Source organism: Cupressus sempervirens, chromosome 10 (assembly GCF_028749045.1).
Source record: "Cupressus sempervirens isolate cs-2001-9-10 chromosome 10, ASM2874904v1, whole genome shotgun sequence".
In the NCBI taxonomy this organism is placed as follows: domain Eukaryota; kingdom Viridiplantae; phylum Streptophyta; class Pinopsida; order Cupressales; family Cupressaceae; genus Cupressus; species Cupressus sempervirens.
In genome coordinates this window covers 925852891-925880146 of record NC_143127.1, presented here as the reverse complement: position 1 = coordinate 925880146, position 27256 = coordinate 925852891, and the positions used below count along the sequence as shown (strand labels likewise).

The 27256-nt window shown below is 35.6% G+C and overlaps 1 pseudogene; it reads right to left on the bottom strand.

Annotated features, from left to right (window-relative positions):
- LOC149537033 (deoxyribodipyrimidine photo-lyase pseudogene) overlaps positions 1 to 23985 on the bottom strand; it is a 71068-nt pseudogene extending 47083 nt beyond the window's left edge.
- Positions 23986 to 27256: the final 3271 nt, after the last annotated feature.

Below are 27256 nucleotides of genomic sequence, written 5' to 3'. Positions count from 1 at the left end.
TTTTAGATGGCATGAAACATCAACATATGTGTTATGCTTTGATTACTAGGAAAGATAAAGAACGTAGTAGTGAAATACCATTTGAAGTTTCAAATTTACTAGGGGAATTTGGAGATATTATCTCTGATAATGTTCCAAATGGTTTGCCACCAGTAAGGAAAATCAGTCATCAGATAGATCTAATTCCAGGAGCTAGTTTACCGAACAAGGTGCTCACAGGATGACTCCTACTCGAATAGAGGAGTTAAATAGATAGGTTCAAGAGCTATTGAGGAAGGGCTTGATTCGAGAGAGCCTGAGTCCATGTGCAGTACCTGCAGTAATCACACCAAAGAAGGATGGAGAGTGGAGGATGTGTATAGATTCTCGAGCTATAAATAGGATCACCATCAAGTACCAGTTTCCTTTGCCAAGGATGGATGATATTATGGACTGCTTGAGTGGAGCTCAGTACTTCACAAAGATAGATATGAAGAGTGGTTATCACCAGATACAGATTCGAGAAGGAGATGAGTGGAAAATAGCCTTCAAGACCAAGGAGGGTCTTTATGAGTGGTTACTCATGCCCTTTGGACTGACGAACGCCCCAAGCACCTTCATGTGGCTCATGAATGAGGTACTTAAGAAGTTCTTGGGAAAATTTGTTATTGTCTATTTGGATGATATTTTAATTTTTAGCAAGACTTTGGAAGAACATTTATTGCATATTCATAGTGTCCTTGAAAGGCTAAGGGAAGAGAAACTGTTAATCAATCTGAAGAAATGTAACTTTGCAAAAAGGGAGTTAGTCTATTTGGGGTTTGTTATATCACCTAAAGGTCTCAAAATAGATCTGGAGAAGGTAAAAGCCATCTTGGAATGGGCTACTCCAAGGTCTGCTACTGAGGTAAGATCATTTCATGGTCTAGTTAGTTTTTATAGGAAGTTTATTAAGAATTTCAGTAGCATATGTGCACCCCTAACTGATACAATAAGAGGGGATAGAAAAGAGTTCAAATGGACTGCAGCAGCTACGATAAGTTTTGAATTTCTGAAGAAGAAGGTAACAGAACAGCCTTTGTTGGCACTTCCAAATTTTAGAAAGGTTTTCGAGGTAGATTGTGATGCCAGTGGCAGTTCTATTGGGGCTGTATTAAGCCAAGAAGGTAAGCTTATTGCATATTTTAGTGAAAAATTGAACGATGCAAAGAAGAAGCATTCTGTTTATGATCAAGAGTTCTATGCAATAGTTCAGGACTTAAAGAAATGGAGGCATTATTTATTGCCGAAAGATTTTTTTTTGTATACTAATCATCAGGCATTACAGTACCTAAATAGCCAAAGTAAATTGAATCAGAGGCATATGAAGTGGGTAGAGTTCTTGCAGAGCTATACATTTGTGTTGAAGCATAGAAGTGTAAAATCTAACAGGGTTGCAGATGCACTGAGTAGGAGACAGTTGTTACTTACAGTAATGCAGGTTGAAGTAGTTGGGTTTGATGAGCTCAAGAATTTGTACCCTAAGGACCCTGATTTTGCGAAAGCATGGAAAGCTTGTAAAGAACCTGTTGCTGTAGATAGAACCAAGTGGCTAGACTATTTGATTCAGGATGGCATGTTGTAGATAAAATTCTTGGATGGTAGAGGAAATTCCATAATGCACATACATACATACATACATACATACATACATATATATGTATGTATGTATGTATATATATGTATATATGTATAATAATTACTATATAATTAAATTATTAAATATTAAAAAAAAAAATTGGGGAGTGTTTAATAGTTTTGATTGTCACGTGATATTTAAAAATAAATACAAATTTATTTTTGGGTAGGTGGGGGCCTCCAAACTCCCATCCCCCTTTCTCCCTCTTGTTTTTCCACTATCGATGGCGATGTATTACTATGACCAATGTAGGTGCTACTAATGTAGTAGTACTCTATTGTGGTAGTTTATATAAATAGGTTGGTGGGCCCTCAATGTGTTTTGTTTTGTTTTTTTTTTCAACATTTTTTTTATTATATAGTTTTTGAAGTATTTTTAAAATTGATTAATATATTATTAATAAATGTTTGAGTATACATTTGTGAATGGTTATATTAATTAGTGTAAGTAACAAATGTTTTAATTGTTAATAATTAATTAAATTATTATTAGACCTAAGGTTTAATAATACTAATTGATTATTTTTATTATGAAGTTAGATTACATGTTAGTTTTAAATGACGAGTTTGGGGATGGTTTTTTTGTTTTAGACCAATAGGATTATTATTCAGATTATTTATTTTAAATCTAATGATGATTTAATTAAATGATTATTGTTTTGTGAAATGGAAAAATTGGTAAATTTAAGTTTTTGGTGATAGTCCAATATCATATTTAAATTGACTTTTAAAAATAATTTTTCAATCTATTATTCTTGTGATTTCAGAAACATTAGTGAATCAACACTAGGGAAATTTTATTATTTGAAAAACCTGAGTAGTTAACATATTTTGAAAAGACAAAAACTATAACCTATTTGTTTATAGAATGGTGTGTTTTGATTCTAATAAAGGAATTAAACTTAAAAGATTTTATTAAAGTTCTAATTTTGGCATTTTATATTTATTTAATTGAGTAATAATTTATTTAATAGTTTTATTTTAATAATAAACTCTAAATAATATTATTAGTTAAGTTGATAAGTATTATATTAAAAGTGTCATGTGATTTTATAAGAGATAGAAATAATTAATTTAATAAATTTTATTTTAATTAAATTACAAAATGTGGTGCAAGAAATTAAAATATAATAAAGTAATCAAAACTGGGAGTTTTTGCCTGATTGCAAAATCAAATCCTTGATTTAGGGAAAAAAAACTCTTTATCGAGAAATTAGATTTCATTTCTCCAAAGACATGTTTTGGAGGAGCCTATTTTCAAAAAGAGGGTTTTCAAAGGAAAAAGAAAATTCTTGCATGTTGTGTGCGTTTGTTGTTTTAGCATTAGATCCAGGTAGGATCTTGTGGGTTTTTTTAGTAGTTGCTTATTCTTGATTTCACAATCTTCTCCATGTTTGAGAATCTATTTTCAGAATTCAAATTGGTTGAAACACTTATATCTAATTTTATCATTCTTCATTTGAGAAACCTATGTATATGAATTGAGAATTTGAAACACTAGTTTTGATTCTATTGTTTTTCATTTCTAAATCATCTATAAACAAATGAAGATTGAAACCCTTGTGTTTGAATTTCATTGTTGTTTGTTTGAGAAACCTTTGTAAACAAATTTGATGATTTGAAACCTTTGTGTGTGAATTTGGTTGTTCATCATTTTCAAAACATCTGTATGCGAATTGGAAATTAGTAAACCTTGTTCGTTAATTTGATATTAGAAACCCTCATTTGTTTTAATTTAGATGATTCATAATAGAATTATTAAAATCGGGATGTGGGTTTTGAAAAGAAAACCAATTTTGTTTTATAGGTTTTGATTGTTTATATATATATATATATATATATATATATAGACACACACATAGTAATTTGTAATTATTATATAATTAGATTATTAAATATGAAAAATTAATTAATTGGGGAGTGTTTTATAGTTTTGATTGTCACGTGATATTTAAAAATAAATACAAAATTTATTTTTGGGTAGGTGCGGGCCTCCAAACCCCCACCCACCTTTCTCCCTCTTGTTTTTCCACTATCAGTGGCGATTTATTGCTATGACCGATGTAGGTGCTACTGATTTAGTAGAATTCTATTGTGGCAGTTTATATAAATAGGTCGGTGGGCCGTCAATGTGTGTTTTTTTTTTTTTTCAACATTTGTTTTATTATATAGTTTTTCAAGTATTTTAAAAATTGATTAATATTTTATTAATAAATATTTCAGTATACATTTTTAAATGGTTATATTAATTAGTGTAAGTAACAAATGTATTAGTTGTTAATAATTAATTAAATTATTATTAGATTTAAGGTCTAATAATATTAATTGATTATTTTTATTATGAAGTTAGATTATATGTTAGTTTTAAATGATGAGTTTGGGGATGGTCTTTTGTTTTAGACCAATAGGATTATTACTCAAATTATTTATTTTAAATCTAATGATGATTTAATTAAATGATTATTGTTTTGTGAAATGGGAAAATTGGTAAATTTAGGTTTTGGGTGATAGTCCAATATCATATTTAAATTGAGTTTTAAATATGATTTTTCAATCTATTATTCTTGTGAGTTTAGAAACATTAGTGAATCAACACTAGGGAAATTTTATTATTCGAAACACCTGAGTAGTTAACATACTTTGAAAAGACAAAAACTATAACCTATTTGTTTATAGAATCTTGTGTTCTGATAATGAGTTGGACTATGAAAACTATGTTTAAACAACATGTTCTGATTTTTTGAGTGTTGAGACTAATGTCGACTCGAGAACTTTAGTGAATCTATATTACATGAAAACAAAAATGAAAACTTGAAAACCTTTAGTGAAAATTAAACTATGATGTTTTCAAAACCTAATGGATTAGGAAAGTTACTTTTGTATGTACTCTTTATGATGTGTGGTTTATTGTTGTTGGGTTTGGGTTGACTTAGTGCTTGACCAATTAGGTTGTATTACCGAAGGCTTGGGAATTTTGTTCTATGATGATGTTATGTATCCAATCTTTTATATCTGGTCATTGTGATGTAGCCACATGTCTTCCTTGATGAGTTCGATCTATTGATTTTTATTGCTTTTGGTTTCTCTTGTGTGGAACTCAATTGAATGGTGTGACATTTTTGGTGTAAATTTCAAGTCTTCGATTAGCTTTATTTGGATTTCTTCTTAGTTTCTTGTATATGACTAAGGTGATTCTATGATTTTTTTTGGGTGATGTCATTGTGATTTCATAGTTTGGAATATGTGTACTTGATTTTGGATCAGTCTTGTTAGGATGATTGTATTGGTAAACCCTGTGATTTTGATCAAGGATATTTCAATACTTTCCAATTGCTTGTTTAAGAACTAATGTGTATTTTATGGTCATATAAGACCTTCTACTTTTGCTAAGCTTAGGGTAGGTTATATGTATTTCATATTGGGAAGTGGCTTACAATGGAGGTCGGATCCCTAAAGAGGTTTCTTGTGTAACCCATTGTAGGTTGCTTTAATAAGTGATATCATTTTATTAAATGGTTTTAAAATGAATTAATAAGATATTGGTACCACATAAAGACACTAGGGAGGTAGAGTCTAGGGAGGTTGCTAGGGTAACCTTAGAGTTGGCTCATGTGATGACACTTTCCCACTTGCATAGTAGATTTCCTACATGTCTGTTTTGCCTCTAGGATTTAGATCATACTTTCATCTTGGTGCCCTTTGAGATAGTTTTCTTTTAGGTGTCTCTTGGACCTAGATGTTTGTTTTGACTTTTGTTTTTTTATCTTGTTTGGGACTTGAGTTTATGTCGTTAGTGCAATGGGAGTGAAATTTATTAATTTTTAGTGGCCTTTGTAATATATCAATTAAATTATCTAATAATCCCTATTTTATTTCAATTACATTACTTGGAGAAGGAAACTCCTTCTTCCTATTTAGATCTTGGGCTACCACTTGTGCTTTTTGTGGCTTCCTTCCCTCCTAATGTGTCATTCATAAAATTGGAGGCAATTTCTTATCAAAATATTAATTTCTACCCATTTCATATTGCAAACAAAATAGCTAAATCCTGAATCAATGTTAAATTATTACATAAGATGTTAGTTAGTAGCTAACATTTTACTTATGCAAATGATATTTCAAACTTAAATAAAAATCTTTACACTATAAATCCATATTCAACTATTATGTTGAATCAATAAGAAGATTACATATAATCCTCTTCTATACTTAAATTTATTTCACAATTCTATAAATATTCTTAATTATTTTAGATAAATAATTGACATAGTCTAAATTACTAAATCCTTCATTTTACTTCTGCTTATAAGAGTTAAACAATAATGAACTTACCAATGTTTATAAAATGTTAACAATTGACGGGGACACGACCCAAGAACAGAAAGGACGGAATAGAAAAGGGAAATTGTATCAACTGAGAAAATAAGCTAGTATAAATAGTATAGAGAAAATAAACTTCAAAACATGCCCTAAGGGCTTACAATAGCATAAATCTGGAGATAATTTCTCCTTTCAGTACCTCCTCTCAAAGTCCACTCCAAATTGCCTTTTACAATGCTAGAAATCTCCTTAAATAAACCCCAGAGGGTTAAGGACAGGGAGTACATTCTAGAAAGTGCTAGTAGGCATCCACCGACCAAATAGAAGGTTCCAGAAGCTACATTAGAAGTCAGCACAAATCTAGTAGAATCCAGAAATGGTCACTGAACTTCCGAGAGGCATAACTTTTGAACTGTAGCTTTGATTGACGAACCGTTTACATTTCCATAAAGCTCTTGAAGTGCTATATAGCCCTATAAATGAGCTTTGCTCGTCCCCCATTTTTTGGCCTTTTTGAGGTCATTTAATACCCATAACCTAACTTTGAAGCATTCTTAAGAGGTCTCCAAAACTTGAAAAACTGCAATAACTTTCAAACTATGGGGCCTTTTGACCTGATTGTTTTTCTAGAATGCTCTAAATTACAATTACATTCATCTAGCCAATTTAAACCTCCTAGTTCACCAAAATGATGGCCCAATTACAAGATCCTATTTTTTTCAAGATTTTCTAGCACACTGATAGTGGAACTGTGAGAGTTGGAACCTTTATTTGACCCAAATGGGTATCCAAAAATGAAAACAATGAAACAGAAACTAAGTCTAAGTACATTTTTTGGGTGACACAGGAATGCCCTTATACCGCTGGATGCTCCTGCATCAGACACCCAGGGTAGATTGAAAAGTGACCCTATCCCTTTATGAATGGTAGAGGGAATCCCAAATGGGAAACCTCAGTTGCTGAAATTCAAGTTGAGTTCTCAATCAGTCGTCCTTTCCATTTGACCAAATACTCTTCATACTGCCTGTTTCTGGTACTCCTACTTGTAGACACCTAAATTTGATTACACCGCTTTAGTAATCCTATTTAGTTATCTCTAAAGGCATCATTAATTAAATTCTTATTTAGTTAATCCTTTTCCATCCCCTAGCTAATTAATTTAATTAATCATCTATAGTCCTAATTGATAAATAAAATAACCTATTATTCATCAATTAAATCCTTTTCTCTTATCTAATTCCAAAAATTCCCATTTATTAAATAAATCTATTTGATAAATAAAATCCTCAAATCCAAAAACCCCTAACTTATCCCTAATCCTCCATTTAGCCTAATCCACCCCATCCACCCATACTAACCAAGCTTAGCAACTAACTCACCCACCCTCATTAATGCCATCCACTTGCACATCTCTAACATCCCTGATCTAATCCTAAACCCAAGCCTAATCCACCCCCTAATGTTGTCACATTCTCTAAACAAGTTTAAGACTTTCCTAAACCAAATCAAAGTCTCCCATCAAAAAACCCAACCACCAAGTCATGAGTGCTCTTACAAACTATAAAAGACTCTTACAAGCCCACTTATGACTCTTACATCCATCTTCCATACTCTTCCCTCTTCCACACTCATTCCTCTTACATCTCTCTTACATACTCAACCCCACTCATCATGCCTTTAACCAACCGCTTACCCTACCCTCTCATACTCATCCTCCTTGTGACAAGTGTCACCTTCCCATTGGTGCTAAACAAGAACAATCCATGTGCTCCCCTTTGAGTGCATCTTAGCCCTCCTTAACTATCTCCCCATCCTTACATCTTAGCCCTCCATCCCTCAAGCCCTTAGCCTATAAATTGAATCCCCTCCCAAGCCATTTCAACAATAATCTTTGAGCTAAAGTTATCATGCCCTTTTGAGAGCCAAAATCCATATTCATACTCTTATAATGCCAAATTGAGAGCTCACAAAACTACCAATTTTCCATTTACCCATCTCCATTAAAGCTATTTGAGCATTTGAGCATACATCCCATAATCCTACCACACTAATCCATTAGACTCATCCATACATCAAGAGAATAATCTCATTGAGAGAGCCATTCCATGGCTCATATTCTCATTTGAGGGTTTCTCTTTTAGTCTCTCATTTATGTTATGGTATTTCAATTTGTAAATGCTTTTGATTTATTAATTTAGTGTTTCTAACATACTAATATACCATATACATTTTAGCACGCCTAGTGGGACCCTGCTATGGGTTATTTTTTTTATCCATTTCAATCTACATTATACTTTTACAAACTAACAATCTAATAGTTTGTTGTTGATTGAGTTGGTGCAGGGTGTTTTTTCTTGTTTTTGTAGGTTGAAGGATGCACTAGAGAGAAGGATACACCCTTTAAAATCTAAAAATAACCAAAAAAAAAAAATCTAGAAAAAACCTGTGCCCGTCGGTTCATTACACGTAGTGTCATCTCCGCAAACTGGCGTCTCCGCCTGTCATCTACACAGAACATCATCTGTGAAAGCTCAACTGTCATCTCCGCACACTCAAAATGTTGTCTACGAGTTTCGGCATCTCTACCTATTTTCTTGTAGTCTACGTAGAAACTTGAACTATCGTCTGCAAATTTCAACATTTGCGCAAATTAGCGTCTGCGAGTTTTAGCATCTCCACCTAGCTTCTATCGTCTACGCTACCTTCAAAAGCTTAAATTGACATCTCCGCTGCCACCAACAATCAATTGTCATCTTTGCCTAGAAATTGTCATCTCCGCAGCCGCTAGTAGTCAACTGTCATCTCCGATGCCACCAACTACCTTCTTCATCAAACTGTCATCTGCGAGTTTTAGCGTCTACGAGTTTTGGCATCTTTGTCGTTTGGTGTCTTTGCCTGTTTATGTTACATTGCTATTTTAGCATATCAGAATCAAAATTTGACTTTTAGTGGTTTCGTAAGATTTAGACTATTCTAAGCATTTTTACGCGTAGAAAAAATAACAAAAAAAGTAAAAAAAAAAAATCCCATAGTTAAACTTTCATTTTGGAAGATTTTTGGTCACTAACTAAATTGCTTTTTTTTGGTCTTATTGAAGGTTGGAGCATATATGAAATCACTAACCATGTTTCTTGCAGGTTCTCATGTTGCTAAAAAATGAGCTTGAATGTTTAATCATTTGTCTTTGAATGCATGTTGCTAAAATGAACTTGAATGGTTAAACACATTTTTTTTTGAATGTATGTTTCTCAAAACACACTCTTGAATGCAATGGATTAAAATCAATCTTTCCTAGAATGCATGCTTAAAACAAACAAACTCAATCTTGAACGCATAAGATCAATTAACCATTGCAATATCTCACAATTTTCGAGCATAAAAAGAATCTAAATCCATATTTTTGTAATCTTCTAAGTTATAAAAATAAATAAAAATCCTTTCAGTGAGTTTGTCATTGGACTCACCCTCTTTAATCATCCATCAATTTAACCATTGGTTACAATCTCCGCACCATCTATGTGGATGGGTCCACCTAAGAGGGTGTTAAGTGCTCCACAAAAATCAAGCTCTACTTACTTGTGTTTTTATTAGTTTTTCTAAGTTAGAAAATTTTTTGAATGCACATTAGGCTGGCTAACACTTCATTTGGGCACTAAAATTGAACAACCGATTGACGTGGAGGGCCTCTGGGCGTGCGCTTGACAATCGAATCTCACACACTCTATTTTGGGCTTAAAACAAACTCACACTCAAATTTTGAATGTCTAACAATCAATAAACATTGCATGGTTTTGGATGTATTCTCAATGACGCTCACTTTTCTTATGTTGACGATCTCTCAACTTCCATTATGTTGACGACGTTGTCAAATTGGAATGAACATTGTATGCACTAATCACAAGTGTCTTCAATCATAGCTTACAAAATCTAAATCATAATTTGGAATGAATGCGTGTCTTTTAAAACCCAAAATCATGTATGTGGTCTTGTTTTACACTTTTTAGGAGGCCTCCTTGGGGATTTCATCACCCCTTGCGACAACCTCAACTCTAGTGTTCTGACGGAGTATAAGAATCGGGAGGTGAATTGAAAGACACCTCTCTTGGGATCAAGATTTTGTCACTCGGGCTAACCCTCAAGGAACTTTATACCCTTGAGAAGTGAAAGAGGAGAAGTGGGTTACCACTCCTCTTGGTTGTGTGACATCTTTTTGATTTCATCTATGGATATGGGCCTCACGTACCTTGCGTATATCAAGGACTCCCTAGCTAAACCAAATTGCATCCTTGTAGAAAGCTTCCTAGGATGTTGGTGTGTTTGACGTGCTTGCTCCAAATTTTTGTCTACTTGTTTATTCATAGCTTTTGAATGAATGTTTGCCAACTTTTGTCAAAATCTCAGAAAAGAAAAAATCTCCTAGCTCAAGGCATACTTAGCATAGTCATTGCCTCATGAGAAAATCATCCAAGCTCCCCTCCGTAACCAAATCTATCTAGTTCTTTGTTTTAGAACAATCCCAAATCCAAAGTCCATCAAAATCATCCCCCCCAACCAACTAGAAACCCAATCCAAAAACACACCCAAGCCTTTAAAGAGTTGTTGTCACTCTGCTAGAATTTGCTATCTAATCAATCCTACCAATCAACCAATCTCACCAAGGTTATCCCTCTGACAGAGTATTCTCTAGGGTAACCTAGCTTTGTCACTTGTATCCCTCATCACCTTGAGCTAAAGGTTGGGATCCACAAGTGGTCAATCATGTGTCATGCCCATAGGATCATTAGTCTATCCTCAAGTTGACACAGCCACCACCAAATCCAGCACATAGGAAAGCAAAACTCTCACTTTTTGATAGCATACCCTTGAAATTCTTTCATCCACAGGAAAGCCAAAAATCTCTAGGCAATCCTCCTTAGGTCTTTCATACAGCTTTGACTCTCCCTAGGAAATCCTTCATTAGCCAATCCAAAATCTAAGCTTAATCCAAATCCAACCATGAGCTTCTATGTTCATCCATATGCAAGACCCCATCCCCATCAAACTCATCGTCAAAGCATGAAGTACCAATCCTATCATGATGTGTTCGGTCATATTGTCCTTGCTCCTACCACCTCCTTTTCCAATAATGATGAAAATCTTGTTGACTATGAAGGGTATCTTGAGAGCCTTAGAAACATTCCACCAACCATCCCCCAAAATCCAAGAGTTATTCCAAACTATCTAGTCATGCCATCTGATATCCCCACTTCTCCATCACCCAATCAACCAAGCTTCCAATCCTCCACCCCCATCACACTAGCTATTCTTGTCAATTCACCTCCACCTCTAACACACAAGTCTCCAAGGAATCTCCTAGAGAAAATACAAGAAAAGCTGCCTCCAGCAGTCGATAAGCCATGTCATCTAATCCAACCATGTGAATTAGTCCATAATGAAGCTTCCCCATCCATAATTTCATCTCCATCTCCCATAGCTATCATCCCCATACCATCCATCAAATTGCTTAAAATCCTTCCACTTCCCACAAGCATCAAAATCCCACCACCTGTCAAATCCTATTCCCTCCAAATCCTATCCACATCACCTCCAAGCATTTCCCAAATCTCCCGTAATGACCCTTATGCATCCATCTTCTACTCACCCATCTCCACTACTGAATCTCCCATCTATCCATCTGCTGCCTTTGAAGAATCCATCCCTTCACCTCCTTTCGCACCATCCATCCCAATCCAATCCTATCAAGATCCTGCCCAAAAGCATGTTGACATCCCCTAAAGCATAAATGAAGATATCCTCACACCATGTCTTACATCCATAGTGCAGTCACCATCCCCTCCATCTCCAAAAACTCAAGCCATACCTCCTCTACTAAAGGATATCTTTTCATCCCATCAGCCAAATCAAGATCCTATCCTACCATCTCCTCCACTCCATGCTTCCATCTTACCACCTATCCAAGCTATTCCACCATCTAAAATCTACCCTCTTGGTTCACTTACGTTCATCCATGGTGGCCTCCTCTCAGCAGAAGAATTAAGAATAGTATCTCCCAGTCGTTGTACATCTGAGAAAGCACTTCCACCATCTTCTGCAAGCAAAAAGTATCCTCAGCTAGTTCAAATGCTCAATCAATGGCATTATCAAGGTCAAGGTTTAGGACCACAAGAACAAGGAATCAAAAAGCCTATTATTGCACAACAGAATCTAGGATTTCATGGTCTTGGATATGTATCCAAAGGCTCACCATCTAAAGGTGTTGGTACACCACACTCCCAAACCAAGCCTATCTCCAAACCCACTATGCTAGCCTTCCATCACTCCTTCAAGAAATCTTATGTCATCCCCCCTCCACCATCCTTGCAACCCAAAACAACCTACCATATCCCCCTTTCATCCACTAAATTCATTTTGGGTCCCTATGTCCTAGAATCTACCATCCTCCATCCTCCTACCAGTCATCATTCAAGACCTATCCCATCTATTCCTACACAAGATCAACAAAGGCACATATCAGGGCACATCATCCATCATCATCCCCCTACACACTCTTCCATATCCTCTCCATCTCACAAAGCTTCTCCTAACCATCTTCCCAAAGCTTACCATAGCAATGTGAATGCCAACTTCAAAATGCATAAAGCTAAAAATCCACATCCTAGGCAATAATATGTCTATCATAAAAGACATACTCCAAAAAGGCAAAATCCAATCAAAGAATACAAAATAATGCAAAACTCTATGAAAAGAAAATCCAAAACCATGTGGATCCCAAAGAACAAAGTTGAAACCCAATGCATAATAGCATCCACCATTGCTAGTCCTCCATCTAGTGACTCATATCCCCCATCTCCTAACTCCATCTTGGGTGCCTATATCCCCAAGAATGCTTCAACAAATCCACCATCAAGCCCGCATCTAGCATCTATCCCCCATATGCTCTTTTCACACCTATCCCAACATGTGCCAATGTTGATCATGCAAGCATCCCCATCTCATGCTCCTTTCCAGCCTTTTCATCCCTCCATCTCCTACCATCAATCCCATCTAATCCAATCTATTGCATAAATCACACATCTGGTGTACCAACAGCTAGCAACAAAATTGAACATTCCAATAGCTAGTGAAAAATTCCAAAAAAGCCAAAAATAGCTAAAGAAAGCCAAAATCATTCCAGCTAAGTCCAAAGTAAAAAAGTCAAAAAAAAAAGGAAAAGTAAAGCATCCACTGGTGAAAACTTGGCAATTCATGCGCCTTGGACAAGTACCATGATGAAAACTTGGCAAACAAGCATCATGCGTAATCCAGCCATCCCCAGTTTAGCCTATCACCCTCATGCTTTTGGTCATCTCTTGACATCCAACTCCATCTTCCAATCTATCCATCTATCCTTGACCCTCCAGCTTCCATCTCACACCATCCACTTATCTCCTGCAGCTTCAGCCAACCATCCCAGCTATCATCCATTTCCCTAGCACCTTCAACTTTTCCATCCTAGCTTCAATCCTATCACATCCATCGTAAGAACTCCTTCCACATGTCATCTTCTGACTGGGGACATTTTATTCCTTGGAGATCTTGTCTTGTCCATCCTCCCTTGTCATTGGTATCTAGCACTAGGCTATCCTCATGCAAACCCAATGTCATCTCTTTATATCCATCATAATCCTAGCTATCTACCATCCTATCTAGCCATCTCATCCTACTCCTCTAACTATCCTCAGTCACAAAATCTCTCATCATCATTGGGATGCATCCTCCCCAAATCCATATCTTCCGCTATCCCCTCATCCTTAGCTTCTGCATCTTGCACCAACATGGAACCATCCCGCTATCCTATCATCCTAAGCTTTTGCCTGCTTGTAACTATCTTGGTAAGCTTCAGCTTGTAAATATCTTGGTCAATCAACTTGTACATCCTCTTTAGCTTAGTACCATTGTATCTATCCAGTGTTTGTGTTGGTTCATCCTTGATCAGAATCTTGCACACATCGTACATCTTGTTTAGCTATTCCAATGCATCATTTAGCTAGATTTCCTGTCACCAAAGTGTTATCCTTCTTAGTTCAGCTTGCCAGACGCATCACTCATCCAAATCCACCAGCTTAGGTACTCTCTGACAGGTCCTTACAGGATATAGCTTTCCTCATGTCTGATCTTGGTCTGTTAGTATCTCGTCCTACCGATCTCGTTGGCAAACGGTTCTCTTTTGGATTTTCGCTTTCTTTTGATTTGGAATCTTCCCTTTTGGGTCTTGAAATATCTTTTCCAAGCAATCTCCTTATTCCTTCCTCAAGGTTGCCATGATCTTCCATATTATGGTATGCTACAAATGGGGCAATCTGAGCGTAAGGTCTTGATCATGTCTTTTGCTTGTTTTTCTTTTCTGCTTGTGGATTACCTAGTATCGTTTCCACGCTGCTTCCTCTGGATTCATGTGTGATACTGGGCAATCCTTGTGTGTTTGTTTTGAGTCAGTTCGTGAATCCTCTGGATGGTTGGTGAAAAGGCCTTGATTTTCTTGGTAACCTTGGAAATTAACCAATAGTCCTATAGCAAATCTAGTGCTCAACTACATGGTATCTCAATGGATTCCCTCAATCTCAATTATCCCCCATCCATATCCAACACCTATCCTAGCTTATGCATCAGTATCTCTTTGAATCAATCTTCTCTTTTAGCTTTAGAGATACACAATCCTAGTCTTAGGGATCCACCAATCAAATCAATCCACCAAGCCTCATCTTTCAAGATCCACAATCTTAGTCCTAGGGATCTCTGAAACCCATCTTCCATCAATTTGACTCTTTGAAATCCTATTGCATCAGCTCTATCATCCCATCATCCATCTCCCTGCCATGGATTCCTTTTATAGCACTCCTCTCCTTCATCCACCCCCAATCCTGGAAAGTCTTAAGCTTGTGGATCTGATTCTCCTTTATCATTCTCCCATAGTGAGAGTTTGAGCTAATTTAGCCCCTTCTCTTTGCCAACCTGTGTCTTAGCTCATCTTAATTTCTTGTACTTTTCAAGAAGTCATCGAGCCTCATTTCTCTCCCTGTCGCCTTCTTGAGGGGGCATCATCTAAGTCTAGTCTCTCCTCTTCTTATTTAAGACTGGGGCAACCTCATTGCTAAAACATCTTCCCTGTGTCATCTTCATTCGAACTTCTTTGAAATAGTGTTGTCTCAACACTATGTCAAAGAGGGGCAAAATGTAGACACCTAAACTTGATTACACTACTTTAGTAATCCTGTTTAGTTATCTCTAAAGGCATCATTAATTAAATTCCTATTTAATTAATCCTTTGCCATCCCTAGCTGATTAATTTAATTAATCATCTATAGTCCTAATTGATAAATCAAATAACCTATTATTTATCAATTAAATCCTATTCTTCTATCTAATTCTAGAAATCACCATTTATTAAATAAATCTATTTGATAAATAAAATCCTCCAATCTAAAAACCCCTAAGTTATCCCTAATCCTCCATTTAGCCTAATCCACCCCATCCACCCATACTAACCAAGCTTAGCCACTAAATCACCCACCCTCATTAATTCCATCCACTTGCACATCTCTAACATCCCTAATCTAATCCTAAACCCAAGCCTAATCCACCCCCTAATGTTTTCACATTCCCTAAACAAGTTTAAGACTTTCCTAAACCAAATCAAAGTCTCCCCTCAAAAAACCTAACCACTAAGTCATGAGTGCTCTTACAAACCATAAAAGACTCTTACAAGCCCACTCATGACTCTTACATCCATCTTCCACACTCTTCCCTTTTCCACACTCATTCCTCTTACATCTCTCTTACATACTCTACTCCACTCATCGTGCCTTTAACCAACCCCTTTCCCTACCCTCTCACACTCATCCTCCTTGTGACAAGTGTCACCTTCCCATCGGTGCTAAACAAGCACAATCCATGTGCTCCCCTTTGAGTGCATCTTAGCCCTCCTTAACCATCTCTTTATCCTTGCATCTTAGCCCTCCATCCCTCAAGCCCTTAGCCTATAAATTGAATCCCCTCCCAAGCCATTTCAACAACAATATTTGAGCTAAAGTTATCATGCCCTTTTGAGAGCCAAAATCCATACTCATACCCTTATAATGCCAAATTGAGAGCTCACAAAGCTACCACTTTCCATTTACCCATCTCCATTGAAGCTATTTGAGCATTTGAGCATACATCCCATAATCCTACCACACTAATCCATTAGACTCATCCATACATCAAAAGAATAATCTCATTGAGAGAGCCATTCCATGGGTCATATTCTCATTTGAGGGTTTCTCTTTTAGTCTCTCATTTATGTTATGGTATTTTAGTTTTTAAATGCTTTTGATTTCTTAATTTAGTGTTTCTAACATACTAATATAGCATATACACTACCCACACGATGATCTAGAATGTCTTCTATCTCCTCCTTCTTAGAAGGAGGAATTGGACATGGCTCTAACACCAGCTCCTCATCTGGACCATCATCATGATACTCTGTTAAATCTACAATGTTAAAAATGGGAGAAATGTGAATACCATCTGGTAGCTCCACTTCATATGCATTTTCTGAGTCATGTTTCTTCAAAATTTTGCAGGGGCCAAATTTCTTCATTTTTGGCTTGTTGTAAGTACCGGCTGGAAATCTATCTTTTTGTACGTGCACCATGACTAGATCCCCTACTTGGAATTCCTTATGTCTTCTCCTTTGATCAGCCCTAGCTTTATACTCTTGATTCATCTTGGTAATTTGTGCTTGAACCTCCTCATGTAGATGCTTGATATGTTCAAGAAATTCCTCAGCTTCAGCACTTGTCCTCTCCCCTTGTTCTATCTTCCTCAATTCTGGTGCAGTCCTTGGGCTATTCCCACATACAATTTGGAATGGTGATTTTCTAGTACTTCTATTTATAGTGTTATTGTAAGCAAACTCTGCTTGTGGTAGAATCAAATAACATCCCTTGGGCTTATCCCCAACTAAACATTTCAGAAAATTGCCTAGACTTCTGTTTACCACTTCTGTTTGGCCATCAGTCTACGGGTGATGCATGGAACTAAATTTTAGGTCTGTTCTCAACTTCTTCCACAATGTCCTCCAGAAATAGCCCACAAATTTAGTATCTCTGTCAAAAACTATACTCCTTGGGAGACCATGTAGTTTCACCACCTCTCTAAAGAACATGCAATGGCTGATATAGGCCAGTATTGTGACTAAACCCCTTGGAAACTTGACAAACCTGGCAACTCTGTACAAACTTCTTCACATCCTATGAAATTTGAGGCCAAAAATAATGTTTTCTAAGAATGGAAATGGTCTTATCTTGACCAAAATGTTTTGCCATCCCTCCACTGTGTTTCTCCTTAATCAGATTTTCCCTCATGGAACTCTTGGGAATGCACAATTGACTACCCTTGAACAATATGCCATCCTGAATCAAATAGTCTAACCACTTGGTTCTATCTATAGCAACAGGTTCTTTACAAGCTTTCCATGCTTCAGAAAAATTAGGATCCTCAGGGTACAAATTCTTGAGTTCATCAAACCCAACTACTTCAACCTGCATTACTGTAAGCAACAACTGTCTCCTTCTTAGTGCATCTGCAACTCTTTTAGATTTTCCACTTCTATGCTTCAACACAAATGTATAGCTCTGCAAGAACTCTACCCACTTCATATGCCTCTAATTCAATTTACCTTGGCTATTTAAGTACTATAATGCCTGATGATCAGTATACAAAAAAAATTCCTTTGGCAATAAATAATGCCTCCATTTCTTTAAGGCCTGAACTATTGCATAGAACTCTTGATCATAAACAGAATACTTCTTCTTTGCATCATTCAATTTTTCACTAAAATATGCAATAGGCTTACCTTCTTGGCTTAATACAGCCCCAATAGTGCTGCCACTAGCATCACAATCCACCTGCAATACTTTTCTAAAATCTGGAAGTGCCAACACAAGCTGTTCTGTCACCTTCTTCTTCAGCAATTCAAAACTTCTCACAGCTGCTGCAGTCCATTTGAACTCTTTTCTATCCCCTCTTATTGTATCAGTTAGGAGTGCACATATGCCACTGAAACTCTTAATAAACTTCCTATAGAAACTAATTAGACCATGAAATGATCTTACCTTAGTAGCATACATTGGAGTAGGCCATTCCAAAATGGCTTTTACCTTCTCTGGATCCATTTTGAGACCTTCGAGTGATATAACAAACCCCAAATAGACTAATTCCCTTTTTGCAAAGATACATTTCTTCAGATTAATTAACAGTTTCTCTTCCCTTAGCCTTTCAATGACACTATGAATATGCAATAAATGTTCTTCCACAGTCTTGCTGAAAATTAAAATATCATCCAAATAAACAATAACAAATTTTCCCAAGAACTTCTTAAGTACCTCATTCATGAGCCGCATGAAGGTGTTTGGGGTGTTCGTTAATCCAAAGGGCATGACTAACCACTCATAAAGACCTTCCTTGGTCTCGAAGGCTATTTTCCACTCATCTCCTTCTTGAATCCATATCTGGTGATAACAACTCTTCAGATCTATTTTTGTGAAGTACTGAGCTCCACTCAAGCAGTCCATAAGATCATCCATCCTTGGCAAAGGAAACTGGTACTTGATGGTTATCCTATTTATAGCTTGAGAATCTATACACATCATCCACTCTCCATCCTTCTTTGGTGCGAGTACTGTAGGTACTGCAGATGGACTCAGGCTCTCTCGAATGAAGCCCTTCTTTAATAGCTCCTGAACCTGTCTATTTAGCTCCTTTGTTTGAGTAGGAGTGATCCTGTGAGCAGCCTTGTTAGGCAAACTAGTTCCTGGAATCAGATCTATCTGATGACTAATTTGCCTTACTGGTGGCAATCCATCTGGAACATTATCAAAGATAATATCTCCAAACTCCCCTAGTAAATCTAAAACTTCAAGTGGTATTTCACTACTACCTTCTTTATCTTTCCTAGGAATCAAAGCATAGCACATATGCTGATGTTTCATGCCATCTAAAAACTTCCTTTCATCAACAAGAAAAATCCTAGCACTGCTACATACCTTTTCACCTTCCTTTTTCATGAGCTTCAATTTGTGGTGAACTCCATCCTTTGTCAAAGAGTATGTGTTTGCATGTCCATCATGTACTGCATGTCTATCAAATTTCCATGGTCTACCCAACAATAGATGGAAAACATACATCGAAATAACATCACAGAGAATTTCATCATGGTAACTGCCAATTTTGAATTTCACTAAACATTGTTCACTTACCAGGACCTTATGATCATCTTTTACCCAAGTGATCCGATAGGGCTGGGGATGTTTCTCCCTCTTGAGCTTCAGCTTAGAGACCATCTCTTCTGATACCAAGTTATCAGTGCTACCACCATCAATGATCACGTCACAACACTTATCCTCACACTTACATCTAGTATGAAAAAAACTCCTCCGTTGTCCTGGTTCAATCTCACCACTTAGTAGGACTCTTTCATTTACCAAGGTCTCTCCTCTTTCTGCATCATCTTAATGTGATGATTGTGCATCTTCATCCACATGAGCAACCCTAGCTTGGCCCTCAGCTCTCCTATCTATCCTTTCTTGTCGTTGAGGGCATTCAAAGGCACAATGACCTTCTTCATTGCAATGGAAATAGGTACCACGGAAGCCTCCTCTTCCTTGTCCACATCCTCTACCTCTTGCTCTCTGATTTCCAAAGTCTTGATCATGGGAGCGGTTGAAACCCTCATTCCTCTAGTTCTTGCTAGTACCCACATCTTCATTTTTCTTTTGGGTTTTATTGCAGCCTCCAGATGACCTACCACTTCCCATTCCTCCTTGACCACACCCTCTTTGTCTTCCTTCAAACCTTTTGTTCAGCTTCTCTTCAACTCATAGGGCAAACTGGTATGCCTCTTCAACACTAGTCATTCTTACCAGACTTAATTCCTCTTGGATGTTAGGTCACAACTCACTGATATAATGAGAAACCTTCTCCTTATTTGCTTCTGCATGCCCCGCTCTAATCAAGAGTCAATAAAATTCCTCTCTATATTCTTCGACTGATCTTCCTGCTTGCTTTAACCCATGCATCTTCTTAATCAAATCAAGCTAATAGTCCACAGGAATGAACTGCTTCTTCAATTTGTCCACCATGCGATCCCATCTTGTGATCTTCTCCTTTCCTCTTCTATTTCTTTCCACTTGAACCTCTTGCCACCAAATTTTGGCATGGCCTTTCAGTTTGGCCTTTGCAAATTTAACCCTATCTAGGTCCCTAATATCCTCATACTCAAAGTATTCTTTCAGTTCATTGATCCAATCGATCAACTCATCTGGTTTCAAATTTTTTGAAAATACACCCACTTCAATTGTGGGTCTTTTCCCAAACTTAGTAATGGCCCTAAAAAGCCTTTCCTCTTTAGAACTTCCCCATCAAATTCCACTTCCAGTCCCATTACTTCTTCTTCATTGTCATCCTCACTTTCGTCACCTGCGGCAACATTTGCTCCTCTACGAAGCTCCTCTTGCAATGCTTGTACCTACCTTTGGAGGGCTCTGACCTCCTTAGGATTAATAGCTCTAGCCCTTCTACCATGCTCTCTTCATGGAGGCATCTTCTAACTCGAACCCACAACCACACAGTCCTAGTGCAAACTGCCTCACAGTCAGTGCTCTGTCTACACACTCAGGAAAACTAGCTCTGATACCACTGGATGGGGACACGACCCAAGAACAGAAAGGACACAATAGAAAGGGGAAATTGTATTAACTAATAAAATAAGCTAGTACAAATAGTATAGAGAAAATAAACTTCAAAACATGCCCTAAGGTCTTACAATAGCATAAATCTGGAGATAATTTCTCCTTTCAGTACCTCCTCTCAAACTCCACTCCGAACTGCCTTTTACAATGCCAAAAATCTCCTTAAATAGACCCCAGAGGGTTAAGGACTGGGAGTACATTCTAGAAAGTTCTAGTAGTCATCCACCGACCAAATAGAAGGTTCCAAAAGCTGCATTAGAAGTCGGCACAAATCTAGTAGAATCCAGAAACGGTCACCAAACTTTCGGGAGGCATAACTTTTGAACCATAGCTCCGATTGATGAACTGTTTACATTTCCAAAAATCTCTCGAAGTAGTCTATAGCCCTACAGACAAGCTTTTCTTGTCCCCCATTTTTCAGCCCTTTTTGAGGTAATTTAATGCCCATAACCTAACTTTGAAGCATTCTTAGGAGGTCTCAAAAACCTGAAAAACTGCAATAACTTTCAAACCGTGGGGCCTTTTGACCTGATTCTTTTTTTGGAATGTTCTAAATTACAATTACATTCATCTAGCCAATTTACACCTCCTAATTCACCAAAATGATGGCCCGATTACATGCTCCTATTTTTTTCAGGATTTTCTAGCACACTGATAATGGAACTGTGAGAGTTGGAACCTTTATTTGACCCAAATGGGTATTCAAAAATGAAAACACATTTAACATAAACTAATTCTAAGTACATTTTTTTGGTGACACAGGATTGCCCTTATACCTCTGGATGCTCCTGCGTCAACAATAAAATAATGGTAACACTATTCTATGTTGAATCATGACTAATGTTTATTAAAGCTTTATTTTTTATCTTGTAACACTTACGATACATTTTATATAAAGTTTGGTTTAGGAGACATGAAAAGTATATCACTCTATCCTTTGTGATAAGTTCAAAAGAATTGTCCATCATATTTATACACAATTTAACAATGAGAAATTCAAGTATTTATTAATATTCTATCATGTTAAAAACATTTGGCTACTTATCTCCTTGTTATGACTACTAAGGTTGAATTCTCATATCAAACTTCAATTTTCAAATGCACTTGATTTCTAACATCTCATACTCTTTCTATAATACATTGTCACATAAAAAATATATAACTTTTTTTTAAAGTGTAATCTAAATAATATCTTTAAATATTCATTAAACATGATTATCTAGAAGAATAACAAAAACTTCCCAATATTACAGATAAAAAAAATTTATCATTATAATATAGACAATTATACTATATTATAGGTTTCAAAATTAATACCTTTTAAAATGAATATTCATACTTACATGATTGAAATATCCATAGCAACAAAAGAAGCATTGTATATGATAGAATTTAGATGCTATTAATATAATTACAATTTGCTTATTCTTAAAAGAAAATATCCTTTTACTTATTTACATCTATGCTTATAATAAATAATATAGTTAAAGCCTCTATTGCTCTATTTCATTTGTCTAAACACATTTTTTTTAATAAAATAACTACAAATCATTTATCATTCCTCAAAGTCAATTTTTGTAATTAGAGAATACTATGTGACTTATCTACAAGCAGAATCAGTCAATACTTGATAGAGCTTAGAGGTAGCAGGATTTAGTTAGCATATCTACTGCACACATCGTGAAAGAAAGACAAGGCAAAAGGAGTATTTAGCGAGGAATCTTGTGAGGGTATGATGGACTTAATAGAGGTTGTTCTAGTATGATAAGACTATCATATATTAGATTAATGAGGACATCATAATGTTCTAGGGTAAAAGCACAAACTTGTGTCACCTTTTATAAAGAAACGTGATATCAAAATGTGACAGTTCAACATTAATGACAAAAAAAATAGTATTTGTGTTTAAAATACGAAGATGATGTAAACTGATGAAATGTGTAGAATTGTATGAATTTTATGCCTATAATTTTTATAAATTTTTTGACTAAGAATTTATTCATTTTATTTTATTTTGAAGTCCCTTTTTTAACAATAAAAAATATAGGATGTAGTTCCATCAAACAAGTATGTGCAAATCATCTTTTTTTGTTCTGATTTGGAAATATTTAATATGTGACATGTATATCTAGTGAACAAAAAAAGAAATAATTATTTTTGATGTATATTTTCTTTGTTATAAGTACTCAAGTTTGACCTTGTCAGAATCCACCAATTTTTTCCTCCCGTCAAAAGTTCCCTATCAAATCTATACCTTCTTGAAAAAAAATTACATATTCATGAAGAGGATTCTCTCCTCTAGTGATAAATATTATTTTATTATTTTTTTTATATGATTTACTATTTTTTTTTAGTTTTTTGAGAGAGCATCTTCTGAAATGTTGAAATATTGACTTATAATATTTTGAGATTATAACATATTATAACTAATCAAACCGCTCAAAAATTTATATAATGATGATATTGAATCTAAGATCTATAAAAGCGTATTTTTAGTTTTTGAAAAAAATTGAGTTTTGATAGAGAAATGAGATTTGACCAAAACACGTTTTTGTATCACAAATGGTGACACAGATCTATGCTGTTACCCTCTAATTAAAGGGAGATCTCTGGTTCAAATACTGGTTTAGATAGCTAAATTTTGAAAATTAGGATAGATCATTACCATCAATGTGTCTGTTGCATGCCGTAGAAAACTTCTCAAAAGATTTGTAAGGCTTGGTAGGTGGAAGAAATACATTTAATACGTAGTGGAAACTAACACATTAATTACTGGTGTAACGAAATAAAATACTTTAAAAAATTAATCAAAAATCCAATTGGTAAAATGATTAATAGAAACTACTGTTGATGTTACGAAGAACTTAAAATATAGAAACATATGGAGACTATATCATCTTACATAACCACCATACATTTGGGAAGCACCATAAGGTCCATAAGCACCATACAGGGCATAAGCACCATATGGTTAGGGAGCACCGAGCTCCATAACCACAATATGGTTGTTGACTCATATTCAGAGCAATTGCTCAACAATTTCAAGATGCAAAAATGAACAAGAATGGATGCTGAATACGAGGGGTTCCCCACCCTTATATAGGCTTATAAAACCTATATTCCTTTCCCAAAAAAAATTACCAAAAGGCTCACTTTGTTGGAAATTAACGTTGAAGCTTGTTGGTTGCCCTCGAGCCCCATGCCCAGCTACCTTATCAGGTTGGTTCCCGCAGGTACCCATGGACGACAAGCAATTTATGTTTGGTAGGTGAGATTTTTTTTGGATTCAGAAATGAGGGGGAAAATTCTTATTGAAGAATGATAAAAAGGAATGTTTTGACATTCAGTGTGTGTGTTCAACCATATTCAATAGATCAATAGTTGCAAAGTAGAGCATAGCAGAGAATGAAGAAGAAGAAAGTGATCAGCAGATCCAATCTCTAGTTGTATGTGTTTCCCCTATTCTCTCTGTAAGTTCATTGTAGTTGGATTTTTCCTATTGAAGCAGTGATTTCTCCAGGCACCATTGTATGCAACCATTAGAGTTGCAAGTTTAAATTTTATTGAAGTTTGAAGTTTTACCTTTTTGGGTTAATTTAGGGTTTTCTGGCTGAAGCTGAATGCTCCCAGATTTTTTAATAGTTTAAATCTTAGTTGAATAGAAAAAAAAAGCAAGCATAATTGAATCTATTGTTCTTCCTCTTCTATTCATTTCATTTGAGAAATTTTTTTGAAAGATTAAAGCTTGGCTCTCTAGTTTTAATGGTGAAAGCATTTACATTAGAATTTTTCTAATTTATAGATTTATCTCAGTTGGAGCTGATCTTACTCAGCATCCATTGTTTCCAAGCATTTTCTTTCAGTGTCGAGCTAACTTGGCACCTATTGCATTTTTCTTTTGTGTGCAGAGCTCACTCGGCACTTGCTGCCTATCACTTGACATCATCAAGCGCCGAGCAAAACTGGCACTCGACACCTTCATGTGCCGAGAAGATTTTTAGATTTAAGATTGTGAGTTTTAAATTAAATTTATATTTCTTACAAACTTGATAGCAACAAAACATCATAATGTACACCAATTTGTTGGTGCTAGAGAATAAAAATATAGACCCAAATGAGGGAAAAGCTGATTTGTCACTACTAGAGCATTAGAATACAGAACCGAAAGAGAAATGGTATGACGTAAGTAACTATCTAGAAGAATTCAGGATGACATCAATGGCTATCTAGTATGAATGATGGTTATGTGAATGGCTATCCGGGAAGAACCAAGATTATGTGAGCTCTATCTAGAAGCAACTTATGTTGCCGATCCATAACTGATATAGTTACCCAAGACACACACTCTAGATCAAAGTGAAGTTAACTTCACCTTTGAATTAGGAAGGGGTTGATAGATATGAACATTGACTATGGGGCCAACAGAATCTACCCACTTCCTATACATGTGTATCCTATGCTCATAGCCAATAAGGGAGGTAGATTCCAATAAATGATGTGGCTGTTTCGATTTGAAGATTTAACTAGTGCTACCAAAGAATAAAGATAGCTTAAATATTCTTTTATGTTACATTTATATCAAAGAGAAAACAATCTACAAATTTTTGAAGTATATAGGTAGTAGACGGGGGCTACTCCTTGAGTAGAAAAAGGCCGAGAAATCAGTTGAAGGTCACCTCCCTATTATCTATCCAACACCATTTTTATACTTCAAAAAACTAATATAATCCACAACAGCCCTAACAACATCATTCCTACTAGGATCAAGGAGATAAACAACAAAAGTATTCTAGTAGTAAAACAACATACTACTACTAATAGTCCAGAAATTAAACTTATACAAATAACAAAAAACCCCATAGGGCATCAAGTTTAGATTAAACCATATAATTATAGCTCAAAGAAAAACAACCAATAGAGCTGACTGCCCTCCTTCAAGTATCTAGTTCCTCAACATCCTTCGCCTCAGCTCCATCCCTGTCCATAGATACCCCCTCCTCTTTGATAGGTTTGTCTAGGAGGGTCTTCATTCAGTCCTCTACCAGGAAGCCATATATGGAGAAAAAGTCTATTGAGCTATTGTTTTACATGATTCTTAACAGCATGAATCCTTTCGAACTCCTCTGTTGAAAAGCTGATTTGGGATCAACTCTAAGGTTTCATGTGATCTTGCAACCTATTAGGTTCTACTCAGTTGAAGATAAATGTGAGTGTCTACAAGGAAGCCTTTTTCTAGTTCATTAAACAATTCAAATAAGATTTTGAATTGGTTTTTTGTTTCAAAATAACAACCACAAAAAAAGAAATATATTTTTTGTATTTTTCTAGTTTTGTGATGAATGCAATTTGACTATGTAACTATATGAGTTTCTAGTTTAACCAAGTGTTTGTAAAAGAAAATAATAAAGATAGGGTAACAAGAAGTTTAACCAAATAATATGAAAAGTAAAATCCTAATGGACATAATCCATGAAACCATGTTTGTGAGTTAAGCCTTTGAAAAGATTGGTGAGTAACCAATGAAAATAGGAATAATACTTCCTTAATTTCACTGATGAAATTATTGATGCGAATTCAATAACTGTAAGATGTTTAACTTTCCACCAAATCACAAGGCCACAAAAAGTGCACCCATGTGATGGAACAATATTGTGATCTCTTTTCAAACTAAGTACATCAATAGAATTTGTAGACCTATAACAAACACCAAAATTAACAGATTGCACAACCACACAACACAACAAAAATATTAGCTCAATTACATTCCATAAACATACATTCACAAAATATAACACACTTAGGCAAGAATCACTATGCTCTAAATGCAAGCACCATCAACATATATTATTACATCAAAATGATGGCAGCCTATAATACATATTACATTCCTAAATTTATAAGAAATCCTTTTCTCAACATGAGAGATATCTCTATGCAAACATATGTTTCTAAACTAATAAAAAAATCTATTTATATACAAACTAACTATCTAACTAGTGTTAAGTAGGACTCCATCCATACTTACATCATTTAATAGATCCATGAACCTTCACATGTCTTAAAAAAAGAAGACATGAAAAGTTAAGAAGAAGAAATCCTCTAGATTATTTATGAGTGTTTGGAAGTGCCAAAAATAGACGTTTCATCTTCACTAGGCGTCAGTATGAGTTAAATTGCTGTCAGAATGTGTTTCCAATGCATATAAAGCTCTAAATTTAGAAGTAGTAGTTAACTATTGATGCAACTCCAAATTATTCAAAACTTCTATAAAACCTCTAAAAAATTGCACCTATGCACCTGGAACACCTACAAACCTTGAAAGCAAGTGCAAAAATTGTGAAATTTTACCAAGTGTCGAAACTAAAATTCTAGCTTATGGGTTTTGTTCCTCTTTATACTAGAGCTATGTTTGGGCATTTTCCCTTGAATTTCTTGATGATCTTAGTGACTTTAGCTGCATAAAAAAAATATAAGGCTTCATACTTATCTTTCATTTTCTACCTATAGTTTCC